This window comes from Dermochelys coriacea, chromosome 14 (genome assembly GCF_009764565.3).
Source record: "Dermochelys coriacea isolate rDerCor1 chromosome 14, rDerCor1.pri.v4, whole genome shotgun sequence".
In the NCBI taxonomy this organism is placed as follows: Eukaryota; Metazoa; Chordata; order Testudines; family Dermochelyidae; genus Dermochelys; species Dermochelys coriacea.
The window spans coordinates 8,008,018-8,020,627 of record NC_050081.1 but is presented as its reverse complement, the minus strand read 5'-3'; positions in this window follow the sequence as shown (position 1 = coordinate 8,020,627).

Here is a 12,610-nt window from a genome sequence, read left to right as displayed (position 1 = left end):
GCACTGCCAGAGAGCAGAAAGGATTTTTGATTAGAGCCTCAGCCAGATATTCATCAGAGATGTGTTCTCTAGGGAGCACGCCCCTGTATCACACTTTGAAAAGCACTATAAACTCTTAGTCTATTAAGGGAGGAAATTGGAAAGTAAAAGTGAAAGCAGGAATTATTTCTAAGCTGGTTAGTGAGCAAGCAATGCTGCAATTATCAGAATCCAGGTTCAGACAAACACTCTAAAGATAGGATGTAGATCTAAGATCTTCCCAACTCTCTGATCCTCTCAGCTGTGCAAAACTGGGCTTAGAATTCTCCTTGGAACAATCTTGTGAGATATCTGAAACTTTTCCCCCTGATCATGAGTACAAATTCCCAAGAATAGCCAGTGGAGAATGAGGGAATTGGTGTATTGTTTTTTATAAATATCACATGCCCCTTAGGTTATCTGTTTCCTATTAACCTGCCTGTCAGGAGTTAAATCAAAGGAGGTTGTTCAGGGAGAAACCAACAGGAAATTAAACATCCTGGAGGAAACTATGGAAAAGCTCTTGGGAAATACGCCCATCTGACTCCATCCGGGCTAGAATGGTTTACTCTTCCCAAGGACGGACCCTAAACCTCAGAAGTACTAGCATCAGGAAGGAGGGTGAGTAACTTGTCAGAAGATGGATGCTGACACTCAGCTTGACAGAAACAGAGGGAGCATGCTGCTAGCAGAAGAGGCTGGCTCTGCCAACTCAGATGGGAATACGCTGGGTTGAGCTATCAGTAGAGAAGTTGAATTTAGGTAAGGAAGTCTGCACCTAGGCTTTTCCTTCTGTTAACCCATTTTCTGAAATGCTTGTACTTTCGAAGGATGAATAAATAATGCTTTGTTTTGAAGATGCTGTTTCTATGTCACTGCAAATGTAGGCTGCTGTCACTGGTTTCTGAAGCAGCCAAAACGGAGTTGGTTCTCTGTTGTTAACATGGTGGGGAACAAAGGGGGCTGCAGCCCAGAGAGCCAATCTAAGCGCAGTTGGACTGCATGGTTCTACCCAAAGTGAAGACGCCAGGCCTGTCACTTACAGGGTACACTCCAGAGGGCTCTAAGGTGCAGTTTTCCCTGTAGGCATGACACAGCCTCTCGTGCATGTTCAGCATTTTCTAATCTGGTCACAGTGCGAAATCAAAAAGGGGTGGTTCTTGATGTGGTGATAGGGATGGGAATAAAACATTTCAGAACCTTAGAAAAAGTCATCTTCTAAGACTAGGAAAAGTTAAGGAGACAGAGGTGGGTCTCAGCTACCAAGTGAGGTCATGTTCGATCCAAATTTTTCCAAAGTTCAGAGATGTTTGGAGCTGCAGTTTTGGTCTAACCCATTATAGACACAGGAATCAGCATCAAAGTTTGTATCCCGATCTGAACTCAGTTCCCTACAGTTCAGGTGATGCACAGCTGGAATTTTGGCTCCTGGCCTCTTTCTCTCTGGTGGTTTCTTGGTTAATTTCTTCCTCTGTCTATTTGATTCCGTAGGTTTTTTTGACAGTGAGACCAGCCAGGGAGTGAGAGATGTTTGGACAAGTGCTGGCTCTAGTCCTGCTTCCATTGAAATCAATGGGAGTTCTGCCATTGCCTTCCATGGGAGCAGGACCAGAACCTAAATTTTGTTTAAATAAGCTCATTGATTTGGAGAGGTTTTAAAGAATTTGGGTCATCTGGCTTTCCTGGCGCTGCTTTTAATTTATTCATAATGTAAGGAGATAAACTGGCAATGGTTTGATCCAGCAACCCTCACTCATCTGAGCAGCCCCACTGCAGAGACAAGGTGGGTGAGGTAATAGCTTTTATTGGACCAACTTCTGCTTGTGAGAGACACAAGCTTTTGGGCTACACAGAGCTCTTCTTCAGGTCTAGAAAAGTCCTACTGCAGTCAGGTTTGCAGGACTGGGCCCAAAGACTGCCCATGAAACTTACTTGAAAGCTTCAGAATGGGAGCAATCTGAACACATATGAAAACTGAATTGAAGAGAACAAAGCCTCAGATATGCTGATGGGGTGTGACCCAGTCAGCCAGAAAGGCAAGAGTTGATGCACACAGACACACAAATAACCAGAAGTACACAGAGCTACATTCTGAACTGAAGACCTTTTGCTTCCAAAGTAAGTCTACAAGATAGGATAAGGATGCAGCTGGCCAAGATACCATCATACAATTAATCCAAATTATCCTGATAATTCTTACCAGACAGAAAATAAGATCTATCCTTCCCAGTTCCTGCAAACTGTAATTCCAGTTCCATCAAATATATTGTCCCTGCTTAAAATCTCCCTGCAGTTGCAAATAGCTATGGTATTCTTCTTTACTAATTGTGTTGCTGTGGACTGTTAACAGCTGCTATCACATTCCCCCCATCCCTTTCCTCCCAGAGACAGATGCATTTTAGGGATGGACAAAGTGATCTCTGGGTATATCAGTTTGTAAAGCACTTTGAGACAATTTAGGGTGAAAACAACTATATAAGTGTAGGTTATTATGTTTAACAAAGGGCAGACAATTATGGGCAAGAAATCGAAACTGCTGTGAGACAGTTTGGCTGAAAATTTAAAAAAAGAGACTTTAAAACAAGTTATTAATATTCTATTTCTGTCTATATTTCACTTCATAAATATCTAGATGTAGCACAAGTCTCAAAATTATGATGGTTTTATTTTGCTGTTATGTTGCTATAAGAACAGGTAACAGGAGCATTAGCTGTGAGTTTTATTATTAGTCCATTTGGTAGAGACATTAGACTTTGATGTGCAATATATTGATAATTTAAAAATCTTTAACATTACAAATATGGTACATACTTTGATACACAGTAAATATAATACTTGATCCACTGGCTGTCATGCTGGGCAATAAAAATGAGCAAATACAAGACTGAGGAGCATGGTACACGTATCTAGAGAGATACATGTGAAATGCTGCCATTAAAAATAAATACCATGCTTCACCTTGACTGTGTGTAATAATAATAGTAACAGGATGACTTGACAGGATTGTGTGGAGGGGCTCTGAATGACTGCACATAGATACAATGGTTTTATCAACAATCAACCATGATTTCTCCTCAATACAGAGTGCAAAACTGTGGCGCCTTAAAGTCAAGGGCAAGACTCCCATAGATTTCTGTGAGTTCAGAATTTCATCCTGAGTTTTTCAAGCCATATTGGCATCCCTAGAACTGATTCTCTCTCTCTTTGCAATCCTTCATATATCACTTGTTGTCTTAAGGCTGGATCTTATCACACTTACCCATGTTGAGTAGAATCTTATTCCGTGGGGAACCCCGTTGAAGTAATCTGTTTGGGGCAAGGCATGTCTCCTTATGTTTGTGAAGCACCTAGCACAATGGGGCCCCAATCATGATTGGGGTTTCAGGGCATGATCACAAATAACTAACTAACTAACTGTCAGTTTTGCTTCTTCTTTCAGTCAAAGTCACAGTGCAGATCTGAGTATGGAAAAATCTCAAATCCATGAGGTTTCATTTGCTATTTATCCTCCGTGTGAAAAAACATGTTCTTTGTGAGCTAGGTGCTATGCGGCTTCACTGCCATTACTGTATTCAGTAAATGCACCCTCGGATGCACCCTCCGGTGGTTTGGGGGGCACCTGCACATACAGCAGAGGCAGTTATATCATGTGGGGATGTGGTTTTGAATTTTTCCAAACACTTTCCTACAACAGTCCAGTAACTTGGGTTGCTCCTGGACTGAGGACTCGGTTGGGTGTAAAGAAACACAACTTTTTTTTATTTGCCTGTCGCCCCCTTTAGGCAGAGAAACACCTGAAGCCATCTGCCTCCTCAACTGCAGGCAGTCAGCAGTTGCAAAGCACAAGAACTATTGTCCCATGTCAGGCCTACCTTCCTTCAGAGAGGCTCTGACAGGCAGCCGTCTCTTCAGGCCTCTCCCATAGAGCAAGAGCTGGAGATCTGTTCTCCTTCCCAATCTGCCACATCTGAGGTGGGCTTTCCTCTTTTAACTCTACCCTTCAAGCCTGACACCTGTTACAGCTTTAGTGGGACAGGGCAGAGTAAGCCCACAGCAGCTCATTAACCCTCTCTGGGACAGTGTGGAGTTTGAAATCCCCATCACAGATCCCTAAACAGTATACCATGAATGCTGGAAATTATATAACAGGTAATTAAATGGAGCAGCCAATCTCCTCCAAAAGTGAACCAAACCAAAAGCCACGCAAAAAATAAATCTAGTGATTTAAATTGCCAAAAATTCTTCAAAGGATACAGTGCAAAACTGCAGAAACCTTGACAGAATAAGCAAATCACAGGCAAAATGCTGTTTTCTTCCTGAACCCAATAATCTTGTTGCAGAGCAATGATGAGCGTGGTAAAAGGACTTTGGAGGATTACACGAATTACACAAACAATCTCACAGTCACGCTAGAAATTCTCAAACAAAGCCATGAATCACTTTGAGTGATTAAGTCACCAGTGATAGATTCATCAAAGAAACAGATGGTTTCACCAGTCTGTATTGTCAATGTTAGCAGCAGTCTGCATGCAGATTGTACAGAAGCAGAAAGCACACTACATAGATTCATGGGCAGCAGCCTTTGTGTATACGCAAGTTAAATGGCTGGAAGAACTGAAAATGTTGATAGCAAGATATTGAAGAAAGTATTTTTTAAAATGTAGGGCCAGTTTCTCTGCCCAAACCTGACCTCTTTGTACCACTCTGGTACAAAGGAACCAGGGGAAGCGGTGTTCTCCAACCGATATAGGTAACTCCTGTGCCTCTACCCTCCCTGCCTCAGCATAGGTGGTGTGTTGAGGCAGAGGGGGCATGGCCAGATGGTCTGCTTGGGGGGGCATTACCAGCAGTCTTCAGTTGGAGGACCCCATGTATAAATGCTCATTTGTGCATTTGGGAGTCACCACTAGTGGAGACTGGATACAGCAGAGAATCTGGGCTGTGATTTTCAATCTGATAGCGACCCTCTAATCAATCTGCTTTGCTTTCCCCATCTGTGAAAGGAGGGCATTGATCCCTCCCTCCTGCCCTCCCTGCATCACAAGTGCATTGGGCAGGTTAATGAGATAACATTCGGAAAGGCCCACTTTGCCTCATATGCATTGTACTGACACTGTTGCATTTGTAAGTCCCTTTAAAGTGCACTCAGAAAACTGGAGGTTGTGCCCCAGAGAGTTTAAGTTACATCAGCTTGGAACAAAAGCTGTTTTTGGAGAGAGGAGACAAATTACATTAATCCAATAGCTACAGCAGCAGGAGTTGTGAAAAGCCTGGACAAAATACTTAGCGCAGAGAAAAGGAGCTTTGTATTGCCACTGGGATATTAGTACCCTCTTTCCTCTGCCTTTTCCAAGATATCCCTGGGAAAGGGGATGGAATACTGGGTGACATGTTTTAAATTTTGCTAATGCAGTATCAGTATCTTATCCACAAAAACACTCATTCCATTCCTGTGAAAACAGGCAATAAACACAAATGTGTGGCTATGGCATTCCTAAGACAACATGAGATGGATCAGAAAATCAAAGCCCCTCCCACAGGACTCATTCCAAGACTAATGAGAGCACACACAAGCTTTTCAATCCCCATAATCATTCCCTTCTGAACCATAGTTTAGACAGACCCATCCAAATGGGGCAGTCTGGGTGGAAAAGATTATTTAATGAGTATTGGCTGATGCTAGATGCCCACATTTACACAGGCTGAGGGGGGTGCAGTGCCAGAAGCCATTGCAATCTGAAAGAAACTAATTACATGTGAGCTTTTTGTTTAGACAGACCACACTGTTTTATTTACAATACTTTGCATATTTGAGGAGTTCTGGAGGTGGAACTGGGCATAAATGCTTCTTGCACAACCGCAGTGCCCCAGAGCATCAGAGACCACTCAGGATTGCTGGAGGTCTGGCAGCTGTGCAGAATCCCTCTCACTGAAGCACTAAAAATATCACAAATATCGATTTAGACGTCAAGCCCCCCACTTTATAGGAGCTGCTAGTTCTCTAAAACTAGCTGTCAAAAGATAATGCCAAGTTTCTAGGTGACAGTTTAAGGTAATTTAAAATATTGTACTGAGAGTCTTTGGGCATTGCAAAACCTGTCAGAGCAGGTCCTCGTATGGGGCAATTGCTGTCAGTACAGGGGGGAAGCTACAGCCACCAATGGTCATCCTCCATCTTTAAAGGTGGTGTTCAGGGCTGGAGGCAGATCAGAGAACTGCAGACAGCAGGCTCTGGTTACTGTGTTCTACCATGGTTAAATGACAAGGGTTTAATTGTTAAATAAGAGCCTTCCATGCCTTACGGAGAAGAACACCATAACCATATCCAGCGTCCCTGAGTATATCACAATCAGTGGAACTGGAGTCACAGGGCCAGTGTTCCCTGGAGAGACTTTTATTAAGGGGATAGTGGGAACAGGGAATATGGGGAGTTTGGCTGGAAGCAAATCAGCCTCCTGGATAGAGCCATCCACAGGATTTAATAAAGTTCCACTTCTTCAAATTAACCTGCATTCAGCTTCATCTTTTTGAATGGAACATGGAGGTCAAAGAATGTCTTGTTCGTCCATGCTTGTGCATAAATAAACACTCCTATTTTCTAGGACGCTGATGTTTGCAGGGTCAGGGAACTCTAACGCTTTGCTCTTTCTTTTGCAGTGTATCAGCATTTCTCGCCTGGGGTGCACACTTAGTACTCATTCCCACCGTATTAACTGGCCACGCCAAACCACAGCTGTAGATTAATACAACATCCTGTCTATTGGAGAAAGAAGAAATAGAAATCAAGAGATTAGTTTACTCTGAGGCCCTACCTAGCTTAGAGAAATTTGCACTGGTTTAACAATGTCTATAGAGCTGGTCAAAATAAAATAGTTAAAATCTGACAAATTTTCTCCACAATTTTTCATTATTATTATTTTTTTTTACAACCAAAAAATTCCAATCAGCTCTGCAGCTGTTTGAAAACCTGAACAAAGTTCAGCGAAAATTGAGTCAAAGCTTCTTTTTATTTGAAAATTAACATTTCAATGGCAAATTTCATTGAAAACTTGAAATTCGGATTCCCTAGTCTGACTGTGTGCACCAGCTCAAAATAGGCCTTACTCCAGGGCAGCTTACTTTAGTCAGGTGTCTATTCTAGGGGCTTGATCCAGTGCAGCTATAAAGATGGTGCAAACGTCTCTAAGGGACATGGGGTCTTACTCATGTCCAGAAACAGCTACCGGGAGCAATGGCACCATGAATTGTGAGAGCATATGTCACAAAGGATAAAGGCTGGTAGCTTTATTCTTTAGGCTCCCAGCATTGTCCCAGCATACAGCAGTTTCTTGGCGCTGATAACCTCACTCTAGTTTCTCCAACCGTCTGTGAGTTCTGCTTCCAGGTTGGGCTGCTTTAATTTAGTCCAAGTGTTAAGTGTTTGCCCTGTGTAGAAAGGTATCACTTCAAGCCACATCTCCTTCAGGCATAGCTAATAATTGTCCTAGCCCTCCCTCCTTTGGGCCAGAATGACCTTGGCCTTAGTGCACAGGGGTGAGGGTAGGACGAGTGTACAAGATACCTAACCTCAGATTTCAGACCCTGGGCAAGGGCCAATCATATCCTCTGTGCTTGGTGAGCGCAAAACTGCAGCTGCAAAATCTAAGGCTTAGTTGAGGCCCTTTTGAAAAATCAAATGGAACAGTAGTTTCTTCTTGAATCCTTTCAAAAGGCAAAACTGAGAACATGTTTTCATAGGGATTCCTTTACAGGGCAAGGGCATGCATAAGTAATATACACATACCACACACACAGACAGTGTGGCTCCTAAGTGGGGTTGGAACCCCAGGCCCTCAGTATCAACAAACGTAGGACACTACTACATGAAGTACAGGAGAAAGCGTTAACCATTAGTAGTATGCCATACTGTAGTCACTGAGAACAGCCACTAGAGGGAGACATTATCCTACACACTAGAACAGGGATTCTCAAACTTCATTGCACCGCAACCCCCTTCTGACAACAAAAAATTACTACAGGACCCCAGGAGTGGGGACCAAAGCCTGAGCCCGCCCAAGTCCCATCAGCCAAAGCTCCACCTCTCCAGGCAGGGGGCCTGTAACCTGCGCCCTGCCGCCCGGGGTTGAAGCCCTCGGACTTGGACCCCGAGCCCCAGCAAGTTAGCCCTGGCAACCCCAATCAACAGAGTCACAACCCCATTAAAATGGGGTCCCGACCCACTTTGGGGTCCTGACTCACAATTTGAGAAACGCTGCACTAGAACCCTGGGCTCTGTGCTGGTGTTGGTGTTCTCTTGCATGCATCTTTTTGCAGGATTGAGGTTTAGGCCAGTATATTAGGCACAATTGGATCAGAGATGACCACATTTTTTCCTTGTTCAAATCCATTCATAATTATCCTGGGTGAAAGTCAACAGGACTTGTGCTCCTAAATCACATAAGTGCTTTAGAAAATCCCACCTAACCTTTCCCTTTCAGTTAAGGGAAGAGCTTTCAACAAGGTTACTTAAGAGTTATGGAAATGGGCAGAAATTGCTGGATTCAAGATTGAAGATTTCCAGCCTCAGAATTGTATTGAGGCATATTTTCATTTATACCACTTTAAGTTATCATTGGTCTTAAACTGTGACCTTGCTGTTCACCTCAGATTTATAGAACTGACTAAAGATGTCCTGAACACCTTTATAATTATGAGATTATCCAGCTACCTCTAAGTACAGCATTTTATTCCCTGCTTGCTGTGTGCAGTACCTATCCAGCTAGTGATCCCACATCCCTTGCTCAACTGAAAATATATCTCCAAACACACCACTTGATTACATTTCATCACCATAGATTGTGTTGCCAGTGAGATTAAATTAAAAAGAGAGAGTGTTTTCCTGGTAGTACATATTTTGTTACTTTTATCTCTCCAGGAACCAGACTGTCAGGTGGTCCATGGTTATTCAAAATATCTTCTTCATTTGTCAGCCTCTAAAATTGACACAAATAGAAAACTTTAAAAATCCATTAAAATTCCCCCTAACTGACCATTGTCAGAGGTTTTATATGATGAATAAATGTGCTTTTCTTCAACAGACTCCATTTGAACATTAATCAGCCCAAAGAAAGTCCCACAGAACCACTGCTTGCATTAGAATGAATAATCTGATCACGACACATGACTTGCTCTGCTTTTGCTGAACCCGATGCAGCTGTTGCAGTGAGTCACAGTATTTCAGGCACAATAAGAGGCAGATCCTCAGGTAGTGTAAATGGCCATCCCTCCATTGACTTTGGTGGAGTCAGTGGTGACCATTTATACCAGCTGAGGATCTGCCCCTCGTTCCCTGCACAAAGCTGGACAGAAACTGAGACCCAAATATTTCACAGAATGTTAACTACAGGTGATGAAACTGTAGCGACAACCTATGAATCATGCTTTTCACCAGGGGGCAGATAGGCCATTAAAAATAGCTCTACCAAAACTATACGTTGAGTTTTGCCCATTTTGGACTTCAATAAGCCATGCCAGTAGCTCTTTCAAATAGTTATGTTACTTAACTCCATGGTTTAGTGAGCCAAAGCACAGAGCTAGGAGACAGGAATGCCTGATGTGTAAGTGAAACGAAAGACAAGGTTAAACATACCAATTCTGATTGTCTCTTCAGGATGACATTTGAACTGTGCACTGAATTAATGTTATGGGAAGAACTTCTAGGGTATCTATCGGGTGGAATAAACAAATCAACAAGGGATACAGACATTCCTTTGCATTTAATGGTAACATGTTCAGCCTGTTTTCCAATAAAAGAAGCTCTTGTGTGTTTTTTCCTAATCAGACCTCACAGCAAACTTCTGAAGTGCCTGTAGCAGCAAAACTCGTATGTGGAAGATACGAGAAAAAAGCAAGCACCATGTTTTTTGACGGACCGTCTTGCATTAAGTTTTGAGTAACTGAGCCTTGCCTCACCCATATGTGGTCACTTTGCTTTTGCCAGTATGATCATCATCAAGGCAAACCCCAAAGAGCCGAAGCTTCCTTGCAGAGGAAACTCCACCCAGATCAATCTCGAGCTATGTCCTTAAGATGGCTTGCTGGATCTTCAGTGTATGTCTGTCATTGCTGATCTTAAAGCTTTTGGCACCCATGTGATTACCAGCCATGTAGTGGTAACCCTTGGTAAACATGCTTTGTAATTCATTGATCTTCTAGCTTAAGAATGCGTCCATACCAAGAAAACTGCCAACACTGAACCAGTGCTGATGAAAACGGAGGGTACGTTCAGCTACAAATATCCTCATTGGTGATCTTGCCCTGCCACTTAATGTGGAGCAGTTGATGAAGATGACGAGAATCGAAAATGTCAACCTGATGCTCTTCTGCCTTCCACAGCGCCCACATTTCTCTGCCGTACTACAGAGTTGGTAGAATCATGGTTCTTTAGCGCCACAGCTTCGTAGTAAGCTCAACGTCCCAACAACTCCACAGAAGACTCCGGAACATGGCAGCACCCAGCTGCTATAGGAGCATCCAATTGCTTTTATCAATATGGTTAGGTGTCTGTTATAATACCCATATTTAACTGAGGCATAGAACTGAAATTACTTGCCTGAGGCCCCAGAAGTCAGCGGCAGAGCTAGGATTAGAGACTCTGCTTATTCCTTCAGACCACTCAGCTTCCTTGTAGTCTCCCACACACATATACCTATCTTCTTCAGAGCCTTAACCACCTCTGACACACCTAACCTTTTCCTTTGAGTGCCAGGGTGAGATGTAAAGAAAATAAATCTCCCTACAGCTCCTGGTATTAGCAAGTGATTCTCTGATTTGCTTTTCCAATGCCTGCTTAATTTTGCAGCCAGAGAAAGCAAAAGGATGAGCATCATTTCCTTCTCATTTGAAAACTGAATAGGTGTCCCTAAGGTAGACCTCAAGATTTATCTTTATTTTGTCAAATAGATACTAATGCTAATTAATGATGTCTTAATAAGAGAGGGCTAAACAGAATTTAAGGCTAGGCAATACATATTGTCTCAAAAAGACGTGTCGAGCCATCAAACTGACGGCAAGTTCTCTGTGTTTTCAGAATATTCACTTTAAAATCTTTTTGTTGGTGTTGGGCATTATTAATGTTGAAAATTAATTAAAAATCATTTTAAAAAATGGGTTTGCCTATTAAAGATTTGCTCTTTCAAACTTATATGAGTAGCCTTTACTGCGGTAAGTAGCCCCATTGAATTCATGTGAGTAAGGACTACTTAGGCTGTTTATGCATTCAGAGTTCATGCATAATTTCCATTCAAAAATGGTAAATTTCACCTAATTTTTCAACATTTTTTATTTTTCAACTGAAATTATATATGCACTTTTTTTTGGCAATGCACACAAGAAGCTGAGTGGGACCATATTTTCCTCTGTAGGAAGATCATAGAATTTCATTGAGAGGGATGGCACTTCAAGACACTTTTGAAATTAACCTATAGAATTTTATAGCAAAGAAGTAGTAACTTTGTATTCATTTTTATTGCTTGTTTTAAATTATGTAGAAAGGATTTAATCTTGCTGGTTTTTAGGATAATTTCTACAGAACGCTATTTCATAGATGAATAGAATTTAAGGTCAGAAAAGACCATTATGATAACCTAGTCTGACCTCCCAAGTAACAGATCAAAACACAGACCAGAATTTCACTCAGTAATTCTTCCATCAAGCCCATATCTTGTCACGAGGCTAGAGCATACTATATTTTAGAAAAAGACATCTGATCATTGTTTCAAGACAGAATCCATCACATGCAATGGCATATTTTTCTAATGATTAATTATCCTCAATATTAAAAGTTTGCACCTTATTTCTAGCCTGAATGTATTTAGTTTCATCTTAGCCATTAGATCTTGTTCTTATTGTGTCTGTAGATTAAAGAGCTCTTACTATCTGAAATCTTCTCACATGTAGGTACTTACAGGCTGTATTTGTTTCATCCCTCTTAAATTCTACAGGATTTTATGGAAATGTTATAAACTATTTTACTACCAAAGAAAATATTTTCAGACAGCCTGGCTATTTCTTTGATATGTGTGAATAAGTCAGTTGCTGAAAGAGGGTCAGCATTTGTTCACGTAATATAGTAAAAACCATCTCCTAATGCAGAATTAACATGTTTGCATACAATTCTGCATTTCTGAAAAGGTTAGTAGAAAGACTACCCCAATTTGCATGTTTTAATCCAGCATTATTTTGTCAAATGGTTCAGTTTTTTCAATTTAAAATGACAAGGCTGTGAAATCCCATTAAATGATGCCAGCTGGTGTGCTGTTACTAAGCAAGCTGCGAAGATTATGGATATCAATTATTGAGTTTCCTTTTCATTCAGACATACATAAACACAGCCTCAGGGGTATATATATTCTGAAACAAAAGAACAGGATTAAAAACAATAACTTCAGGATCTAAACTGACCATTGCTTCTGTTTAATGTTGCCTGCCTAAACAGAAAAGTTACTGAGCCAGCTAGTTATTATTGCAATTATCTGCTTAATTGCCTTCTTCAAGAGAGGCAGATGAGACATTTTAGAAGCACTTTAAAATTCAAACTAAATGAAAACATTTA